Below are 19,075 nucleotides of genomic sequence, written 5' to 3' on the forward strand. Positions count from 1 at the left end.
TGTGTTTCCGTACTACACCCTCTCTTTGCATTGTTTGTCTCCTTATCCCCACCTACCTGAGTCTTCCTTAGTCTTCTCCATCTTGACCAGTGGCACCAACAGCTACTTAACCATCCAGTCCCATACCCAGGAGTTACCCTTAACTCATCACTTTCCATGATCTCCCAGCACCCAAACTATGCTGAAAAACGAAACCATGTTCTTTGGAACATCACAAAACTGTCCAGTTCCACATCATTTCCCTATCATAACTCTAGACTAAGCCATCGATACCTTTCATCTGAGTTCTCATTTCCCAAATAGTTAAGTTTTATACTACAGCCAGAGGAATGTTTTAAAAATACATATCTAATCATATTGCTTCCATAGTCCAAACTCTTATAAACCTTCTAAAAGGACCCACACTTGTTACCACAGCTCTACCAGAGCCTCTTGGTCCTGCATGGTCTGGCCCAGCCTCTGCTCATTCTCAGCTCACATCAGACCTTCCATGTGATTTCTCCTTAGCCATGCTGGTCTTTTTCTTTCCCTGAAACCTGCTAGTAATGCTGCAGGGAACATGCTGTATATCTACTGCATTCAAAGATGTTCCCCAGCTTTTCATAGAGCCAATTTTTCTCATCCTCCAGCTCCATGTCATCTCCTTAGATATTACTGATTACCATTTTCAAAATTAATCCTTCCATAGCCATCCACTGTTACTATCAATTATGCCCCCCAACTTTGTTTCTATTATGACACTTATTAAAAATTACAGTGATCTGGTATTATTATTTGATTACTCATGTATTGGCTGTCTGCTCCCATTTGAATATAAGCCTCAGGAGAGAAAGGAACTTGTCTTTTTTGTTATTAGTTTGTCTTCAGGGTACAGAACAATACCTAGTATATTCAGAACTCCAAGTTCTAGTATGAATTGCACCCTCAAGAGCTTTTCAACGTGGCATGTCTGAGTATGTGTCTCTTTGGTTGATCTAGTATAATTTTTTGTATGTGCTTTGGGTTTGTACTGAAGCTGAACCTTTTCTTTCCTTTAGTTTTACCAGGGTAATGAGGTTGCCATTGTACAGACAAAGCCATGAAGGGTCTGTAGAATTCCCATGGATACCATTTAAAATCTGAAAAGTCTACGCCCTAAGAGAGAGAGTGGATTGGAAAAGAATGACTAATTCCTATGACATTATTAGATCTATACAGTTAGAACCAGAGAAACACAAAATTTGATTCAATAATGTAGCAGCCTAGGTAGAAGGTTGCAAAGTTATATAACAAAAATTGCAGAATAAAGTAAGGATGTGACTTCAGAATAGGAAAATGGGTTACATTACCACTCTTCTTTAATTTAAGGACTCTAAGATAAAGTGCCTAAAAGTGAAAGTCAGCCTGAAGTTGGGATTGTGAAAAAAATCATTCTAGATATTTTTAGCTCCAGACCTCATATTCCTGGCCTACATTACAGGTCCTTATATGACTCTAACTCTTGGAGGATATGCATAGGATAATGTAATCATTTCCTAACCCATAGGAAGATTCAGGATTAAACATACAAATTTTATAGAATCATAGTAATATTTTTTGTGCTAAGAAAGATTTTTGTCCAAATTTATTATTTCAGCTAGTTGTAATGTTAAAGAGAATTTGGCTTTTTAGAGTAAGAAATTAATCTTGTGATTCTAATTTAAAATATGTCATTGAATAAGTGCTTTAGACTTGTAATTTACTAAGATTATATATTGTATCAGAAAACAATAAGAATCACCATATTTATAGGTTTTTTTTAAAGGTTTTATTTATTCATGAGAGACACACAGAGAGAAAGGCAGACACACAGGCAGAGGGAGAAGCAGGCTTCATGCAGGGAGCCCAATGAAGGACTCGATCCCTGGACCCCGGGATCATGCCCTGGGCCGAAGGCAGATGCTCAACCATTGAGCCACCCAGGCATCCCTATATTTATAGTTTTAATTCTGCTGGTTTTATAGAAAGCATTAGGGGAAATTTTATTTTATAAGTTAGCCAAAGTACTTAAACAGGAAATGAAATATATTAAATTTATGAATGCAATTTAAAAATTGATGGTATAAAGTATGTGAGACCATTGTTAAAATTTGCTAGAAATATAAATAGAATAAAAATATTTGTATGTTGTATCTAAAGAATAAGGGGAAAATGAGGTTCTGACTATTGGAACAAACCACTAAATATTTTTGGACCTGAGAAATTACCCTTGAGACATCAAGTCTAGTGAAATGTATGGCAAAAAGACATTTGCACTGATCAGAGAGTTTTTTGAATTAGAAAGGCTAGCTAGAGCCAAAATAAGTCACATTGTTAGGTTGTGAGGTGTATCAGACAATGAGAAGTAGGTATAATCCTTCAAGGTTTGTTCACTACTGTAGTGTTGTCTCTCCTCAAGTAGACCATAGACAAGTAGAAAATTTCTAAGTTTATCTATAACATCTCTCACAAAAAAACTCATTGTCACAAGCATTCTGTCTCTCTTTCATCCTTCCAGAAAACTTACAAGATTAGTATCATTATTCCCATTTTTAAATAATTTGAATAATTAAATGGTTTATCTAGTTATTCAACTAGAAAGTGGCAAAATCAGGATTCAAACTCAAGACTTTATATCTCCAAAGCTCTTGCTTTTTTCACTTTGCCCAGTTTACTAATGAGTTAATGTGTTATTAGGCAGGGTCACTACAAATATGATCAGCCTTTATTGTACAAAAGTGCCTTGACCTTGTTGTGTCAACTATTAGATACTCAGGTAGGTAGATGGGTAAGCTTTTCTAGGGTGAAAGAATGAAAAATAGAAATGATTGTTATCTTCCCTCAAATTGTACCAGGTGGGCAGATGCTTAAGCAACTTATTTGCTGGGTTTGCACTGGTTTTTTTAAACTTTTTATAAACAAGGGACACAAAAACTATACTCTGACAATGACATGTAAAATTGTGATGGCAATTAATTTAGATGTTCAGAAACTTCTGTAAATCCTGTGATATTGTAGGAGAGAATTTTGGTAATTTTTACTATTTCACAGTAAGGTGTGTGTGTGTGTGTACATTTGTGTGTTTTCTAGTCTTCTGTGAAATCTGCATTAGCAAGAAAATGTGAAGTTGGAATTCCGCCCCTGTAGATTGGGATGCTGGGCTTTGTTTGGAACAGGGCAGAGTAATTGGCATTTCCAAGGTTTTACTGATGGGTCCTGACCTGTTGAAAAGAGTGAGCTGTATGCCTGATATTTTTCTGGAGATGCAAGAGGAGACTCATCAGATTCTCAGCCTTCCCTTATTCAATTTAAATCATGAATAATGAATAACAGGGTTTTTTGTTAATACAATGACAAACCTCAAAGCCCAGATCATTTATGTTAGACTTATTGTGGCCCTCAACCAGTACTAAATTGGGAGGACACTTATGTGGATCAGCTTGCCTGTTTTCTGGCCACAACACCTAAAGGGTAATGAAGCTAGCATTCAGATCAACATAAAGGATGGTCAAGTTGAGTAGTCAGACTGAGTCTGCCTGGTAATACTGGTAATAGCCTCTACATGTATTATTTATTCCTTTAGAAGAGCAAAGGAGTCATTTCTCATTTACTCTGGCTTCTGGTTGACATAATATGCAACTCTGGCCTATGTTAGTGACAACATCATATAAAGCTGGGAGACATGAAGAATGACGGAGGTGACAGAAACTTTAAGGAATGGGCTGGATGATACCCACCAATGTTCCAATAGGCCACACCTGGGAAATAGTATAGGGTGTAGAGCAGTGGATAAGTGCACAGATTCTATCACCACATTACTTAGATTCAAATCTTAGTCCAGGGCAGCCCCGGTGGCCCAAAGGTTTGGCGCCGCCTTCAGCCCAGGGTGTGATCCTGGAGACCTGGGATCAAGTCCCACGTCAGGCTCCCTGCATGGAGCCTGCTTTTCTCCCTCTCCCTCTGCCTGTGTCTCTTCCTCTCTCTCTGTCATGAATAAATAAATAAATAATCTTAAAAAAAAATCTTAGTCCAGCCACTTATTACCTATGTGACCATATATATATATATATATATATATATAGAGAGAGAGAGAGAGAGAGAGAAAGAGAGAGAAAGAGAGAGAAAGTGGTTGTTTAGTATTTTCATACTTTAATATATAATTATATTTTTATATTAAATCATAAATTTTACATTAAATCATAGAGTAGTAAAGCATGCACTTTAGTCTCTGGGTTATTACTTAAACATATGTAGTATAAGCTTTATTCTTGGTCCAAATGAGTAATTATCTGAGCACCAACATCATCCTCACCTAGAAATTTATTAGAGATTCAAAATCTCAGGCCACACTCCAGAGCTGATCACAAAATCTTTGAAAGTCAGAAAAACAAAATAATTTGAGGCCTAGAATTATGGTGTATTTCTCCAAACAGAATTTCTATTTGCTTTTGCCAGATTCCTGGGAATACCTGCAATCTGAGATAATTGTAATTTCCTTTGCAGTGTTAGGTAACTTGGTGTTAGGTTTCATTCCCCGTGAGGGCTATTCTATTTCTAATTCATCTTTATTCCTAGGAAGCAGAATTTCAGTGTCCCAAATGAAGTAGTAGAGAGTTTATCAGATCCTTTCCTACTTTTGAGAGACTTGAGACTTCCAACCCTTGTTCTCTGAGACACATAAGACTGTCACACATTGTGTAGCATCTTGATAACTTATTTTGGAATTGGAAAATGGCCCTAGGGGAAATACATTCATAGAGTCTAGTCTCATTGCCATTCGAGATTTGCTTATTCTCTCTGAATTTGGTGCAGGACTTCTTTACTATCGGCTTTTTAATCCTTCAAGCTAAAGGTTTATTTGTTAATATATTTGTTCAACTTACCTATTTGTGCTAGATATTCAAAATTATTCACAGCCACTGAAAATAAAAGGTGCTGTTTGTAAATGAGGAGGTTAATATAGAAGCCGATGCCAGAGTTCCAGAACAGTGGGGATGTGGTGAGACCAAGGATCCAAGGCAGTGAACATCTCAGTTGATACCAGTTTCATCTAATGATTAGTAAAGACCAGTCCCACAATATTTCCCAAAAATATGCCTTGATACCTGTAAATCCTCAAGAGAAAAGAAGTTAGGGAAGAATATCTTCATTATCTGAGAAAAGCCTCTATTGTCTAAGTTTACCTAAATTGATTGACATTATTACGAAGGAACCACTATATTTAATAAATATATTAAATATATTTAAAGAGCAAATAAAGCCACCTAGGGCACTATGGGACATACCTAGGTCCTCATCTGTGCCTATTTAGATCAATAAATAACTAAATTCAGGTATGACCTCAGAATTAACCTATGGTGTTCAGAAAATATTTAATTCCTATCCGATCATTTTCTTTGGACTTAAGAGACTATAAAATTAGAAGTACATTTTACAAGTGCTAACTTTTTACCAATAATTATAAATCCTAGTTATTGAATCATCTGTTAGTCAAGAACTGTGCTAAGCTTTTTTTAGATATATTAGAAAGACAGTGTAAACTACCTGGCTGTTTTCAAATCCTGGGTCTGCCTATTACCAGCTATGTGATCTTCTGAACGTTATTAACATCTGGAAACCTCCATTTCCTTTCCTGTAAAATTGGGATAACTATAACCCCTATCTCAAAAGTTAACAACTAAATGAGTTCATTTATGTAAAGTTTTTTAAATGGAGCCTAGTAGGTAGAAAGTGATCAATAAATGTTAATCACTGTTATCCTAAATGTAAAATAACTCTGCAGGATTGGTGTTATTATTCCCTTTTACAAGAAAATGGATTCATTGATGGTGAGCAACTTTTTTCAAAAGTCGCAAAATAAGTGGCAAAGCCTACAAATGAACCTGTTTATCAGCGTCCAAAATTTGTAGTATATTCACTCCATGACAATAGCTCTGCTTAATCTCAGCATATGACTTCATTTACTATCTGATATGTTACCATAGAACATATTAACTCCCTTCCAACACCCAAGTCTCTCTATATAATTTTATTCCTTCCCCTTGTCTCTTTATTGCCTTGATAAAATTATATGCCTTATTTTTTCTACTTTTCTTCTCCATTGAATTCTATCCATAAATACACTTGTCTTCTCCATTCTAAAATAATTAAATAAATAAGCAATAAAACAAACATAAACTCTTTCACACCTTCATGAAAATTTGTGTTCTTTTACATCCAGCCTTCCCAAAAACTCTTACTCATCACCCCATAGCATCCATCCACCAATAAACCTTTCTAATTTAGTTTTCATTCCTACCATTCAGTGAGAACTACTCTCTTAAGACTGCATTTCCAAATCAGCTGTTGCTCCATCATTTACCTTTGACCTTCCTGCAAACTTTGATGGTTCCCATTCCCTTCCTGACCATTCTATTGGTTTGGGGCTTCTGTACTATCTAGGATCCCTACCTATTTCAATTAGTATTTTTTTACTGCTTAACATTTCTGGAAAAAAAAATAAGTAGGCTCCATGTCCAGCGTGGAGCCCAATGCACGGCTCAAACTCACAACCCTGAGATCAAGACCTGCACTGAGATTGAGTTGGACACTCAACCAACTGAGCCACTAAGGCACCCCACTTTTTTGAAATTTTTTAAAATTCCTTCATCCTTTAAATGATGGAGTTTCTCCCAACTCTCTGAACTGAACATTCTTTTCTATGAATTTATTGTCATATCCACTTTTAAACATTGACTATAAATTATATAGATGTTTCTAAAAACCTTACTTTGAACATGTATTTCTACCCAAATCCAGGCACATTTTCAACTGCTTAGAGAATCCTTCAATTATGTGTTGCTCCAATCCTCAACCTCAACATAAATCTTTTAGTCTACAAAATTTCATTAATAGGTAGACTCTAATCTTTCTTTTTCCAAAAACATTCATTCTCATTTGTTCAAACTTCTCTTTTCACACTGTTACTCCACTGGAACTGAGATACATCCTGCCAGGACTGGTGATAATCCATGTGAGAATGTTTTAAAGACCATAAGGATATTTCATTGCTATTTATGTTTTTAAATTTAAGACATATTTTCTCTTCCTGTTCTGATATCAGCACAGAAGAAAAATAGTTGTTATATTATTCTATATTATGATTTCCCATGATTCACAGAAGAAAAATAGTTGTTATATTATCCTATATTATGATTTTTCATGATTCATCTGTATCATGTAAGCCTCTATTTTATTTTCTATTCCGACAAGTGGTGTACTGTCAAGTACTTAACAATAAACTCTCCCAAGGTGGGAGATCTTATATTCACTATATGGAAGGTAAACTTAGAGTGCTGGGAATACCTGTGAAAAAGACAGACAACAGTTATTTTCTTGTTGGAGGAAGAGTTATATTCTTGTTGGGGGAGATAGACAATAATCAAACAACACAATAACAACAAAAACATTTTCTCATACTAAAATTGGCTGAGTGGTGAGTGAATGAAATTGTTGAATTAGAAAATAATAGTGGCTCATATCTAATAGAATGGCTCTTTTGTCTATTCTCTCAGTCCTAAAGGTCTTATTTAATAAAAACTCAATGCTGTAACTTACTTTGTACAGTTATGGACAACAGCTCATTTTCACTTGTGCTGTGAAGTTTGATGCCATTTTCAGAACTTTCAGCAACCAAATACAAAATGGTAGAATTTAGTGGCATACATAATAAACAGGTGTATTCTTCCTCCCTTCACCCCTTGTGCAGTGCCAAAGGGCAGGGGCATTGTCAGAGGCATATAATCATTGACCTTTAATATCAAAAGGAAATGAAAGATGGTCAGGTGGAGAGAAAGCAATTTATTTTATGGTATGAGGGTGACAGAGTTTTTTTTGTCTCTCTAAAAATTATTTGTAAAGATCTTTGCAAAAATATCTATTATGCCACTGAAAAACTTGAATTAATAATAGAACCATAATTTATTATTGAGCAACATTTAGCAATTACATTGAGACAGTTGCCAGTTAGCATCCACATACTATCACCCCAAAGAATTATGTCCTGTAGTTCTTGATCTAACAACTATATACAAATAGCAAAATAGTTACTTATTTAAACAATAAACATTCATAAATGTGTTGTAAATCACAATCATGCATTATGGTTGTATTCTGTATGCCACAGATATTTTCCATCATGACTTAAAGAGGGGTGTAAAAATATTTATTTCAATAGCTACATTTTATACAGCTTTCCTTAGACTTTAAGACCTAATTCAGGCAACTGGCTTGGGAATGTCAGTGCATGTATTATTATTTTCATCATCACATTATTCATTTATATAGCATCTCTCTTCCTCAAGGATCTCAAGGTTATTTACAAACATTAATTGCCAAATACCTGTAGTGTTCCTTTGAGATATATAAACCTGAAGTTGGACTAATTAAAAATTATAATCAAATCCCCCTCATACACACACACACACACACACACACACACACACATACACACACACAACTTTTTTACTTATTTACAAAATAATCTCTTCTAAGCTGTGGAAGTGTAATTGTTCAGGAGTGAGTGACAAGGAACAAGGACAGCAAGCTGATGAGACCAGCATAGCAGCAGGACACATGAGGCTCTGGCCCTTCTCTTTGAAGTGATTTGTCTATGTGGGAAACCAAAAATGAAAGGGTATGAAGATAAGTCCATGAAAATTTGATTTTTACCAAGATAAATTATGAGACAGAGAGAGAAAAAGAGAGAGAGAGATTGAGAATATAAAGCTAAATTAGTGAAAAGTTAGATTATACCAACAAAATTCTATCTCCAAGCTTGCACTTCTGGAAGGAAAATTCTATCTGAGTAATCAAGGAAATTCCTTCTCCATATAGCATTACATTAGAATCTCAATGACCCAAATGATATTCAAAAAAAGGATTTCTAACAGTCAACCTCTTTGAGTGACTCCTGACATCCTCACGGACGTTGGTTCCTTGCTGACTCTCTGCTTCAGTGCCACATGCCTAGCACAGTGCTTCCTTGATTGCACTATGAAGCCATCACGTCCAAGTTCTGGCCACCTTTCTGGGGTAAAGCCATAGACAATAGCCACAAAGCCAAAAATTGATTTTTCACAAAAATGATAAATTTGAAGAACTTCCAATGACATTTAGTCAAGATAAAAAAAAAAAGAACAAACCAAATAACCAATATAAAACACAAAAAAGGAAATAACACCATAACTTAGACATTAAATGGTGTAATATAAACAAATCTGTTGATACACAAAATTTTAGATGAACTAAAACAACTCAATTGTTGAGCTGTGGGAAACAAAATTCATAAAGCTCAAAAAGAAAAATCGATATATTCCTTTAACTATTAAAGATAATCTCAATAATTTCAGGAACATAAAGTAAGTGAAGCACCTGGCGCTGTCACGTACTAAGTATGTCACTTTCCCCTGGCCTTATTTTTTCCCTTCTGTAAATAAGGAGGTTGGACTGTATTATCATTCCTTGAAGAAAACTTTAGACAAATAAGGTTTCACCAGCTAATTCTGCCAAATACATAAGAAATAAATAATAGCAATATTATATATACTCTTCTAGAGACTAGAAACTGTGAGTCACTCTTCAACTCTTTGTGAGGCCATCATAACCTTGATATCAAACTACAAAAAGAACAGTACAAGAAAAGAGAAACTTAGGATGTCCAGGTGGCTCAGCAGTTTAGCGCCGCCTTCAGCCCAGGATGTGATCCTGGAGACCTGGGATCAAGTCCCCCTACCTGGACTCCCTGCATGGAGCCTGCTTCTCCCTCTGCCTGTGTCTCTGCCTCTTTCTGCGTCTCTCATGAATAAATAAAATCTTAAAAAAGAAAAGAAAAAACTTAAGCCAACCTCATTCATGAACACAGATGCAGAAAATTCTAAACAAAATATTAGCAAAACTATTTCAGTAATACATGCACTATATCATGGTGAATTAGCATTTACTTTAGAAATGCATGTTGATTTAACATTAGAAAAGCCTTGTACTATGCCCCTTGAAGACAGTAAAGAAGAAAAGTCATAAAATCACCCCCATAAATGTAGAAGAAAGTATAATGAAATGTAATACTGATCCACGATTAAAAAAAAAAATCAAATCTTAAAAAAAAATAAAATCCTGGCAAACTAGGAATGAATCAACTTCTATAGGATATTTACAAAAGACCTTCAGCAAAAAGCTTATTTACTGAATAGCCATAATTTCTCTTTTGTGATTCAGAATAAAATAAGGATGTCTACTGTTACCATTTGAATTCAATACTTTTAAAGATAGACACCAATCACACACACACACACCAAAAGTGAGAACAATAGTGGTCTTCAGGAAGATAGAAAGATATCAAATTAAAAAAAGATGTTTGGTCATGTTTATTCAAAATTATGTCTATATTAATGTACCAGCAGTAAGAATAGCTTGATATCAATTAACACATTATTATGGTTTTAGGGGGAAAAATGGGTTTAGAAGAAAACATCCCAGGAAACCTGAATTTCAGGCAAAAGGGATAGAGACAAGGAAAGGGTGCCACAAAAAATCTTACCTGACTGATAGAAGTCTATGTGATGTGTGTATGAGTGGCCCTTCCACCGATAGGCTGCTCTATGCCTGATGGGAAGCCCACGGTGAGAGAGGCCTTCTTAAGTGATGTCATAATTAATTATCTTCCCTGGTAACTCAAAAAAGACACAAACATGCAACCCAGCTTTATCAGCTCTGATGCGGCTCACTCCCAAATTCTAGCCTTCTCTTTCCAGACCCATGAGAAAGTTCTCTGTAAGCCTCAGTTTCCTTGTCTATAAAATGGAGATAAGTTGTTCCCAATGAGGGGAGTTGTTATGAGGGCAACAGTTGACATATGTGAAGCATTTAGAACATTTCTTGGCATAAAGTAAGTGCTCAGTAGGTATTAGCTATTGTAATTTTGATCATTAACACCCACCATAAGGTGGACTTACACTTTGGCCCCGAAACAACAATTATAGTAGAATATAATCTTTATACTGAATTACTTGTTCTTGTGTAGCAGGATGAGCACAATATCAGTTGGCCAATCCACATTTAGCTAAATCAAGCAGAGGCTGTCCTTTCTTGCCCACAGATGAACATCAAGGTTGAAAGCCCTTCTTGTTCATCTTCCATCTCATGCCCTCCTATTTCAAGTGAAAAGCTGTTCAAACAAAAGTTCCCCACCTGCCTCTGTTTCTCAATCACGTTCTCACTTGCACAGGCATATGCATCTACACAAGAATTGCAAGGCAAAATTTACAGACACAAGCTGTTTGTATCAAGAAAAAGAAATCTCCCCCACACACTCCAAAAAAAGACTTAGAGCCATAGCCTTCCATAAGATTTACTTTACCCATTTTCATTCAGAATCTCAGGCTACAAAAGCCAATTAAAAAAAATAGTTTTTCTTAAGGAAAATTCAGAGGTACTTCTGCATTACAAAATGGTTTCTTAGAGAATACAGTCGTGTGGGGTTTTTTTTCCCCAAAACAAAGGGACAGCCTGCTCCAAGTGAATTCAAGTGTCAACTGCTTACAAAGCAGAAAATGCTTTCAGCAGAAAAGCTTTATGCTTTTTTAATTATAAAGGATTATTTTATTTTATTTTTTTTTATTTATTTATTCATGAGAGACATAGAGAGAGAGAGAGAGAGGCAGAGACACAGGCAGAGGGAGAAGCAGGCTTTGTACAGGGAGCCTGACATGGGACTTGATCCTGGGTCTCCAGGATCACACCCTGGGCTGAAGGCGGCACTAAACCGTTGAGCCACCAGGGCTGCCCTAAAGGATTATTTTAAAAAAACATACATTAGCACTACGTTTTAGACAAGACTGTAAAATAAGAAAACTCAACAATATTCTTCAAAAGTTGTATGATTCCATGTTTCAAATATTTCCACCAAATATTAAAACTTGGAAAATAAACATTAGATTTTGGATGTTTGTTTTAATTTGAGCCTCTGTTCTTAAGATTCTTACTACTTGCAAATCTCTATGGATACAGACAGGAGTAGTTACCTCAAAGCCCAGTGTGACAGCCACTGGAAGCAGGATCTGGAAGCAAGTCACTTCTGCTGCACTGATGGCCATGGCACTGCTGGTGTTGGTGACATGAGGCATTGTCCGGAGGCTTTGGGAAAGAGAAACAGTTAAAGATGAATTGTTAGATGAAACCACCCCACACAGCAAATGCCCAGGTTGGGTGCAAATGAAGAAAAATGGTGGATTTACAGTAGTAGTTTTCTCCAGGTAAATTAAGTTATTCACTGAGTGTGCAGTTGTTACCTCTTGTTGCTCACTAACCACTTTAGTATATTCTAGAGAAATGGAGGCAGAATGGTCCTATGGGCTCCTTGGCCCTAACATACTTTGCAGAGAATATAATAAGTATAGTTAGAATATGATTATGTGGGTCCTCATGAGAATGCTGTGGTCACGTGCATATGCCTTTCTCATTGTTAGTCCCTACATTTTTTTAAAGGTGAATTTGTTAACCCCAGGAAAAACAAAATAAAGTTCATTCTCTCACAAATGGCAGAAAGGATTCTTTTTAACTTCCTTGCTTATACATTTTAGACAAATGGGGAAAAGGATTATTTTTAACTTCCTTGCTTACACATTTTAGACTGACTCTCAAGGTATATTTACTTCTAAACTGTGTTCTACACATACCCTCTCCCCATCTTTTTGTATCTTACTGTCACAGCATTCTGTATAGATAATTCATGAAACTATAAATACTTTTCCAGGTGCAAGAGTTTTAAAAATTAATTATTCTAATGCTTCAACTTCTATTGAAGTTTCATAATGAAATTGCTGATAAAAATACTCGTATGAATATATATATTATATAAATGCTATAAAAACATAAAAGCATACCATATCTATATCTATATAATCTTGAAGGCTCTATTTGGTTCAGGTTGGAGACAGAATCAGATCAGGAGAAAAGTGTCCTGGTGGTACCGCCAAGCCTCATTTGGCAACAATAGCAATGTGTGACAGCATTTAATGAAATATCATATCTTTTCAATTAAAATTTTATATACTGGAGGTTTACTTAAATTACACCAAATAATTTTCAAATCTAGAGCTTAGTAAGGCAACAGAGAATGAACAGTATACTATTTTGGAGCATTCATGTGAACACTTCATCATTTCATTTCATCATTTAAAAAAATACCTTCCCCCAAAATAATAAATATTGAAAGAAATGAGCCTCCTATAATACAACATCTATTTTTATTTTAAATGATTTATCCATTTCTGAAGAGCCAAAAGAAAATTAAACTTCATCAAAAAGTCCTATTCAGGCTTTCTAAACCAGAATTAATAGCCTGTCATTTTACGTATGCAGTTCTTTCAATTCTGTGATTATGGAACAGTGGTTTTCTGATTTGTTTCTCCCAGTGTGGGCAGCTGATGGTACACTGTGCTCAGCTGATATCTGTCTGGAAGGAAAGTTATCACCAGGACATTGCAGGATGTTGTGGTCCAGAATCCTTGCCAGTTACGAAGTCTGAGATTCTGAAATGGAGCAAAATATATTCAACACCTCCTTTGTTTAGTCACAGTTATAAAAGCAGCACACATACATTTTATGAGAGATTGATTAAATGCTTCAAACAATCCCCTTAGATGGAACTGGTAGATGCCAGATTATCAATACGAAACTATCCAGAAAAGGGAAAGGCGGTTTCAGATGAAAGGAATGTGTTTTCATTTATTTTTATTATGTTTATGCCTTTGTATATAAGACAAGCTAATGGCCCTAGGAATTATCAAATTAGTGGATTTTGTGTCTGCTGATTTCTCCATTTCTCAATCTTATAGTTAATTTACTTAACTGCCTCCTCATTAGTAATTCTCAGCAAATAATATTACCATTTAATTGGGTAGGCTTTAAATGCTTTGCAAATCCCTCAACATCTATACTTTATTATTTGATATTCATAACACTTGGTTAAATTGAGCTGATATAACTTTACCCATTAAAAAATAGCAGAGAAGGTATGTGACTTACCGCAAGTTCACACTGCTTTTTTTAAAAACTACAAGTACATAGAATATCCTCATTCATAGTAGAATGATCTTTCTCCTCTACCATATGGCCTATGATGATATTTTTTTATGCATTGTGCAATTGGTCCTGAAAACAAAAGTAATGATAAGAGCAATTATTCATTTTGCATCATTTGATATGGATTATTCTGTGGACCAACAGTTCCAAATAATAGAGTCACCATCAAATACATGGATTATTATAATTTTTGAAGCATTAAAAATAATTAGATGGTTATTGCTAGACATTGGCCAGCTAATGAGCTAGTTGAGATACATTCACAAACAGGATTTAAGGGAAGTCAAGGCTGAAATGCTACTGATGACCCTTCCCTTTGGCTAACATGTCATCCAAATCCTTATTCTTATCTGCCTGACATCCCAACACCCATACTTATTCCAAACATTGAAGAGGTACTTTCTTTCTTTATCACAGAATTTGCTTTGTCCCTACTAAGAAGTAACATGGATCTGTAACAACTTAAACCAGGACACCTTTACTCGTGTCAATGTATTGTGACATGTATTAACTCATTTGACTCTAACATCTTTGTGCAATAAACAAAGATTAAAAGCCACATTTGAGAGTGAGAGAGACCACTGGGGCTCAGCAAAGTGAAGTGATATCCTTGGGGTCCCACAACTCATAAGAGGTAGGTCAGGAATAAGAATTCATCTTTTGACTCCAAATTCAGCACTTTTGAACCACATCTGTGAGACCAGAGAATGTAGGAACTTACCCTGGAAATATTTTTTTGCTCCTTCTGCCCTCCCACTAGAGGTGATTAGGAGCTCATTGCCCCAGAGATTCTGCATAAAGGGCTTCTTCCCACTCTCAGGTAGGCATACCTATGCCTATATGAGTATGAGTAGGCTGAGACCTCTCATCTACTTTCTTTTCCTGTGAACTAAAATGGTGATATGAAGACTAATTTTGTTAGGGAAATGCAAGCACAAAGCTAACTGGTACAGGAAGCAAATTTTGTGCTGCCTGTAACTTATACAAGTTTGGTGGCCCCTTTTAAGAAAAATGATACACAGCTTTGTGTGGTGGCAGTATCATAGACAATGAGGTTTATCTAAAGCATGATTATTGCTAATTGAAAGGAAAAATAATACAAAATTAGAAACGAAAAATTAGGCATTAAAGCAAATGTTTACTTAGAATGAATAAAATCTCAAACCAATCACAAATTTCAAAAAACTGAAAAACTGCAATATGCAGAAAACTAATGCCATTTTTTATTAACTAATACAGGTCTAAAATACTATTTTGGTAGATCTTAGATGATAATGATTTTGTCATACAACTTTCAATAAAAATTTAAAACAATGATTGTCATTCTTCTGGTATGTTTTTTTTTTTTCTTTCCACTCACAAACTTGGGAGCCAAACCTCATAGGGCACATTCATATTGAAATATGATTCATCTTGGATGAGTAGGCACAATGTGTAGGGAAAGTATTATGGGAAGACATTTCTACCCCAGGAGGGTTTATATAAAGGCTAGTCAGTGTTCCATAGAGAAAGAGCTCAGCAACACCAGCTTAGGAACCCTTCCAGGTAACCATCTAACCTGAACTGTTAGTGCAGAAGATACACACAGACATGTTGGAAAATACCTGTACTATCAAATCATAAGAGAAGCACTATATTATATGGTTCCTGCCTAGCTTGAGAAAAATGTGGCAGAGAGAAGGTCTTTCCTATAGACACAGAGCAAAAAAAGTAGTCTGCTCTTAGGAGTGGTCTTAATAACACTGACTGATTCTCCTTTTTCATTCATTCATTCAACACACACACACACACACACACACACACACACTCTTTAATGTACCAGGTACTATATCAAGCACTGGATATGTGACAGCGAACAAAGAAGCATTCCATCTATGCTACCTGAGAGCTCACCTTCTCCTGCTGGGAAGATTGTCACAGGTAAGGAATTTCTGCTCTAAGGTGGATATAAGCTACTGGGATAGAAAAAGTGAGTTTCCTGGGAAATCCTGAAAAATTGTTCTCTCAGTAATTTTATGGAGTTCTTGACTTCCAACTGTATTTGAGGTAACTGGAACATTGCTTAGCTCTGGTCATTACAGGAATTAGTATCATGCAGGCACATTTCACTTGCTGACATTTGGCATCTCAGGTCTTTGTAATCCAAATGAAGTCTCTGTAGCAATAATGGTGATAGGCACATAAAATTACAGAGGCAATTTAAGCCAGGACAGAAATATCTCCTCATGTGAACTCTCTATGACAGGACTAGGCTGAACTATCTTATTATTTCTAAATCCATACCACAGCACAAAAGTTTTAAAGATGCCAGAAAGACCCCCAGCAGAATTTAGATAATTACTCACATGACATGTCACGTTTTAGGGCACTTTTTCATCATTACTCATTGTGTTTGTCACAAATACTTGATATTATAAACAAGACCCTCATTTTAAGAACCTCATTTTCTAGCATCTAATTATCCTCCCCAAGTGATAATCCTTCGTGAAATCATAATTTATTCCTATAGAAATATGATTATGACTTCAGGTTAAAGAATAAACAGGAGAAACATGAAACTTTTAAAACTATATTCTTCGATCATGCAAACCTCTCTAGCAATAAAATGAGAATTAAGAAAATAGGAAATGCATGATGAGCTGGTAAGATTATGGCTAAATATACTGTTTCTAAAATTTTCTCAGCACCAGGTGCTTGAAAGTACACAACTTATTTAGGATGACTGCAAGTGCTGTCTCTTTTTTCCACTTGATTTAAGGGTACTTTCAATATTTCACAAAATTTTTACTTTCCTTAATTCTTAAATTTCACTCTTCCTATAAATATTTTTAACTTTTCTAAAGTTTAATTTCATCCAAATGAGTAACATTTCTAAAGGTCATATTTATGTGGTAACTTTCAGTATGAATTCTATAAAGTGCTTTGTAGGTCACTGACTTTCTAACATAGTATATATCAAACAGCAAAACATGCTAATATGTTAAATGTTAAAATAAATCTTACATATAATACAATGTTAATATAAGTGTTATATATATTATAAATGTTAATTTTAAATGTTAAAATTAACCTTACACTTAATGACTTATTTACTGATATTGATAGATAAAATGTGATTAACTTATTCAATCATTTCCCCTAAAATCCATTGGTGACATTATCATCATATGCAATCATGTATTTCTTTTAAATCCTTATTGTCGACTCTTTACACTATTGATCTACCCAACTTCTTGACTCTTCTCCTTCTCTAGGATCCCTGACATGCCTCTTTTCTGGTTCTCCTTCTACCTCACCCCTTCTTGGTCTCTCTCCTATGCTTCCATACATCCTTTAGTGCCTAAATCAGATAATTCTATAAGCTTCCAACACTGAACTTCCATATTTATTTTTCTCATTCATGCCCCTGTGTGTACTCCAAATCTGATGGCATGAAATTCTACTGCTTGTCTATGTCTCCCAGATCAAACTCCTCCTACCTCACTTTCCAATTGGCCCATAAGATTTCTCCTCATAGATGTCCTCTCTATCATGTCACACTCAATGAGCTAAGGAAAACCTTTTTCTAAAATGTACTCCCCCCCCCCTTTTTTTTTCTTTTGGTGGTGTTGGTGGCTGTAACATTCTTTACCTCCGAGACTAGGAAACTTGAAGTCATCTTTAAATTTCCTCTTTGCCTCAACGCTCTGAATCCAGTCTATCACTATATCAATATACCTCTTTATTTAAAAGACTCCTTTTTCTCCATTCCTACACTCATCCCACAACTGGAGCCTTCATCACCAACAACTAAACACTTCCCAGCCTGATCTTCTTGCCCCACCATTACTCACCCTGACAATAAGAATGATCATCGCCAAACAGACCATTAAGCGTGCTAGTCTCCATTCCAAGAACATGATGTAGTTCCCTATTTTCCACCTCTTGCTTCCTTTTTCTCCCCACCTCCTTCTCCCAATCTAGACCTTCTCCATCTTATTTATCTAACCTGATTTGACTAATCCCCATCTTGTGGTTTGTAATACAGTAGTCTCCTCTCCCAAAATATTTTCCTATGATCTTTCTCTTACTATCTTTGTTTGTGCTGCCCCTCTATCCAGTAAAACACAATTCCTATCTCTACCTAGTCCAATTCTACTCCTCCTTCAAATGCCACCAAAATTCCCTGTCTCTGACTAAATCCATACACACTAATCTCTCCCATCTCAAATGTGCTACCCCACTGAAGTTCTAAGCCACTTGGCACAATTCTAATAAATGGCTGAGACTCCCCAGATGATGCTTTGGCCAGATCTCACAGGGCTGCTGCATCCTAGTTAATTCACCATCATTCCAGCTCTGATCGCTGACTTTACACTTTCAAGAATTCAGAATCTTCTGATCACTCAAATATCATCAGGCTCTAATGAGTGAAAGAGAAAGAGAGAGAAAGAGACAGACTGGATCACTCCTAAATCTAGCTCAATAATCTATAACCACATGAACTCAAGAAAATGACTCAAAGTTTCCTAAGTCTTTGATTCCTCATAGTGAAAATTGCAGTATTAATATCAACTTTTTCTAACTCACTACATTGCTATGAAAATTAAATAAGATAATTTATGTGGAAGAACATCATAAAGCATTATATAAATGTACAGAATTATAATTAATTCATGATAACAAGATTCATGAGGCACTTAGTTCTAAGCCATAAAGTTTATTTAATAATTTATAAAGAGGAATAAATATTTCTGCTGACTCTAAGATGTGTGTGCTCTTGAGGTAAACCCATATTTGGATTAAAGTATTGAAGGAACTGAGTAAATAATTATCAAATTTGGGGAAAATGAATCCTAAGTGACTTGAAAGATCTTGAGCTATAGTTTGCAGTAATTCTTGGTATTTTAGGGGATGGTAGATAAGTAGTGGAAATAAGAATCATGGACTCTTCTGCAGATATCCAGATCTACATTGG

General features: G+C 35.6%; 2 long non-coding RNA genes across 23 annotated transcripts in view; both read right to left on the reverse strand.

The window, feature by feature from the left end:
- The window catches only part of LOC144280993 (uncharacterized), a 276,878-nt gene extending 265,349 nt beyond the window's left edge, over nucleotides 1-11,529 (reverse strand). For 5 of the 13 annotated variants that reach the window (XR_013349455.1, XR_013349445.1, XR_013349443.1 and 2 more), the window contains exons 1-3: nucleotides 10,574-11,526; nucleotides 7,594-7,787; nucleotides 4,881-5,111 (exon numbers count right to left, since the gene is read on the reverse strand). This is a non-coding gene — a long non-coding RNA (uncharacterized LOC144280993). Of the gene's footprint in view, nucleotides 1-4,880; nucleotides 5,112-7,593; nucleotides 7,788-10,573 lie in introns of all 13 variants that reach the window. The other 8 variants (XR_013349453.1, XR_013349448.1, XR_013349447.1 and 5 more) reach the window with 5 other exon arrangements.
- Nucleotides 11,530-11,960: 431 nt separating this feature from the next.
- The window catches only part of LOC144280995 (uncharacterized), a 345,351-nt gene continuing 338,236 nt past the window's right edge, over nucleotides 11,961-19,075 (reverse strand). For 9 of the 10 annotated variants that reach the window (XR_013349458.1, XR_013349460.1, XR_013349459.1 and 6 more), the window contains 2 exons: nucleotides 14,062-14,187; nucleotides 13,264-13,565 (listed from right to left, as the gene is read on the reverse strand). This is a non-coding gene — a long non-coding RNA (uncharacterized LOC144280995). Of the gene's footprint in view, nucleotides 12,169-13,263; nucleotides 13,566-14,061; nucleotides 14,188-19,075 lie in introns of those variants that run through there. The other variant, XR_013349461.1, reaches the window with a different exon arrangement.

The sequence above is a fragment of the Canis aureus genome, chromosome 12 (assembly GCF_053574225.1).
Source record: "Canis aureus isolate CA01 chromosome 12, VMU_Caureus_v.1.0, whole genome shotgun sequence".
NCBI classification, from domain to species: Eukaryota; Metazoa; Chordata; class Mammalia; order Carnivora; family Canidae; genus Canis; species Canis aureus.